Source organism: Sinohyriopsis cumingii, chromosome 6, assembly GCF_028554795.1.
Source record: "Sinohyriopsis cumingii isolate HCF-2022 chromosome 6, ASM2855479v2, whole genome shotgun sequence".
Taxonomy (NCBI): domain Eukaryota; kingdom Metazoa; phylum Mollusca; class Bivalvia; order Unionida; family Unionidae; genus Sinohyriopsis; species Sinohyriopsis cumingii.
Genome location: NC_142966.1, coordinates 115,732,472 through 115,736,264, shown reverse-complemented (window position 1 = coordinate 115,736,264; position 3,793 = coordinate 115,732,472). Strand labels below are relative to the sequence as shown.

Here is a 3,793-nt window from a genome sequence, read left to right as displayed (position 1 = left end):
AAAGCCCTAAAATATGTTAAGATAATACTATATATGCAATATCATGATAAACATAAGGACTTAATAATCCTAAATTGTTTTATTTATCCAGAATTAAGACTGACATGAAGGCTTGCAAGAAACTTTTTTTTCTTCATATCTGATCTAACATTTTTGGGTAAGAATTTTAATTGCCCAGTCTGCTTGGCATTCAATGTTTCCACCTTTGAACTGGTGATTACTGCAAATGATTTCTGTATAACAAATTTACTCGATTCAATGGCAATTTGGAAATTTCTTTAATTCTTTCAATAACTTTTATATATTCCTATAGCGTGTTATTGCCAAAGCTTAAAATTTTTATGTACAAAATGTATATCACAAAAGGTATGAATAACTTGACAGGTATGTTGGCTACATTACAGAAAACCTCTTTCTGTATACAGGATATGTGTAGCACATGCCTATGAATGTACAACTTGCACTTTGTACCAATAAAATCAAAATACTGCATCAATTTACAAACAGAATTAAAACTTTGATAGTTACTCTTACAATACAACATTACAATGAATTCCATTTCCAAGGTGGACTCTCAAAGATTGATAATTGATGTACAAACATGATTGTTGTAAATGTTATTTCTTTGCAACCCCTGTGAAAGAATTTTAAAATTGTAAGCCGTCCAAAAACAGACATGCATACATATGCAAATGATAAGGACTTTGTTTTAATTTGCAGCTGATAATCATCGAGTAGATTCTTTTCATTACCAGATTTCAATGTGGGTACCTCACTATACTAAACAAATCTAAGCTGCAATCAGCCATTCCTATTTGATCCCGATGCAGGAGTCTCTGACTTCTAGAAATGCTCCCCAAAAACATTGAGCTGTCCATCGTAACTTAAACTATCAGTTCTAGTTGCGATGGAACTCTCAGTGTTCATGTCAAAATAAAAACCATGTGCAGTTTTGATCCACGTGTATTTCACAGTGGAATTTGCTGATCGAAGATGAATAATATTTGAATAAGCGCATGTTCCTATTATTTCTTAAAATATATTTTTTTACATTTTAGAAATAGCATAATACAGTTGGAATAATTTTTCAGATTTTTCAAGATCTAATCCTTGATGAGGCTGTACTTGCCTTGTCCAGGATGTACAGACGAAATGTTCTTGTCCTCAACAAAAAAGTTGACTTGATGAGTGCCAACAGTCATTCTACCTATAGGGAGTTCATACTACAGCAACATGGAAGGCTGGGGTCTGGACAGAGACATGTAATTCCCTCTTGCTGTTTCTGGCAGATAGATGACAAATATCCAGATGGACAATACACTGGCTTCATCCCCTCTAGGCTTGCATGAACTTAAACACTTTCTTGCATGTATGAGTTTGTATATAAATGAATACAATTGATTTTATTGTTTTCTTATAAATGCACATAATATTGCTTCAAGCAATAATGCTTTCAGATTTTTTTAAACAACAGTCTATTTCTGCCTATAAACAATGTGGGCACAAAGATCATAAATAATCAATATAAAATGTTTTCAGCAACTGCAGATACAATATTATACATTATTTTATTTTCAACTACCGATATTTCAGGATATTATATAAAGTGTAACCTGCTTTAGCTGACACCTCCATATATCAGACACTGTTTCATATTTTACATAATTAAAATCGAGAGATCTCCTTCACCACACCAAAACTAGAGTTGATGGTGCTTCTTGAGGTGCCAGGTTTCTACAAATTCTCTTTTAGTTCTCTTCTCCTCTGCATACCCTGCTTTCCCTCAAGTTGACAGATGAGGGCTTTCTTTATAAGCTCCCTGATGTGGGGATGTTTTCTTTTCCTTGCAAGGGTAGACGGACCATCTGCCGCTTTTTTTGTTGTAACATCGATGCCTGTTTTAAAGAACATTTTATTTTCTTAACATGTGTGACAAGCATTCCCATGCTAACCCATATTAACTTTTTACCCAATATCAGAGCCTCATGATCAGTTCCCAAGAAGGAGTTGTTGAAGGGTTGTTTTTGTTCTTATTTGTTCTATCCACAAAATACTATGTGAGACAGGATGCATTTTTGCCCATTCCTTCAGAAAGCAACATGTTTTCATGAACAGGTATTAGCTAGTAATCATCATGATGACAGCATCTACCCCAAACGTCCTGAGGATATTCCATAAACCCCCATATATCCTTAATAAAGTGTGTCAGTCCCCTGGGAAAGTGCTTTACATATCACTGGATCTAATTATTAGACTTGCATTGCTCAAATCAAAATAAATATTGACTAGAATGATAACAATACTAATTACAAGATCTGTATGCATGAAAATATTAAGATTCCTTACCACAAATATAAATGTGCCAATTGTTGCAAAATGACTTGTATCTAATACAAAGTTTTCATGACTTGTACATGTGAATAATACTCCATTCGTCTGATCTCCAGGCAGGGATCATAATGCACAATCAATATATAAAATTATTTCTAATGTCCTGTAGTGAAACAAGCTTACACTATCTCCCCTTCTTTGTTTCTCATTACACCTCAGCCACTATGGATATTGTGATCCAAAGCAGCTAGCTCATTCCTAATCCTGTACACAGGAGGGATGTATGAAAATCTTTTGGCACTGTACATCATGATCTGCTGATGAAAAACTTCAAGCTCAGCAGTGCTTCTGCAATTATCAAAAACATGTATCTTGTAACATGTGTTATTTGTAATCTGCTAACAGATTAATACAGTTATTAAATAATCATTACTGTTGGTAATTTTTGCATACATAAAATCTTTACTGAAGTGTTTATTGATAGAGTGTCATGGAATTGTTTATACCTGATGTGCATGTATTATACCTGAAATTACCAAAGACTTGAGAAGGAGAGTCGCTTTCCATGTATCATGTGCACACATCTTATGAATTCTAACTTATTCAGTTCTTCAAATCGTAAATATACACAGTAATATATTATTTAGTTGAGAATAAAAAGATTTAAAGTGGTCTTCACATTTTTCTTTTAAATACCATGCAATTGTTGCAATCCTGAAATGGCATACCTGAAATTTAATACTCCACTGTTTAGGACCCTTTGGTCCATGAGCACCTGTGTCAAGGTTTTCAGCACTTTGGCTTCCTTCTTGGGATCACCTTCATCAAGCCAAGGCTTTGTCAGCTCTTCGTTCTCCAGGTAAGGTTCATGAAGACATTTATTAATGCCTTAGCCATGTGAGAGGATCTACTCATGTGTATTGGTGATGTGATTTAGGACACTCCTCAAGATACTCTGAAAGAATGCCACAATCAATACCTTTAGCACCTAAAGCTGGTCTCTTTTGTCATGGTGACCCCATATTGATAAGACAGCTTGATTTATGTCATAAAGCGAAAGCTACATTGTAGAACTGGCTAAGAGTTAGCGTAGCAGGATTTAAATTTTCCTCATTGTTCCTTCAATATTCCACATTACTCTGACATTTCAAATAAATTACTTTTAATAAACTACATACCTAGAAGATTTGGTGATGAATATATATGGATAAAAATACATTAAAAGAAATCAGAAGATAAGGATTATGCACTGTAATTTTGATTTCATACAAAAGTATACAATATCAAATGTTTACATAGATGTTTCAAATAAAAGAACTGAAAACTCACAAAAAATTGTCCATAGCTGCTAGCAGTCTTGCATGAAAACCAAAACTTGTTCATGTCTTGGGACCATTGTAATAAGCCATATTATCCATTTGTTTGGCAACCTTGAAAAGTAGGTAGATAAAATAAAGTTAAA

At 33.8% G+C, this 3,793-nt stretch overlaps 1 long non-coding RNA gene across 1 annotated transcript; it reads right to left on the bottom strand.

Annotated features, from left to right (window-relative positions):
• Positions 1–262: 262 nt before the first annotated feature.
• On the bottom strand, positions 263–2,886 carry LOC149797785 (uncharacterized). The gene is made up of 2 exons (XR_016421885.1): positions 2,515–2,886; positions 263–1,895 (listed from the first exon to the last, which is right to left on the bottom strand). It is a non-coding gene; the product is annotated as an uncharacterized LOC149797785 (long non-coding RNA).
• Positions 2,887–3,793: the final 907 nt, after the last annotated feature.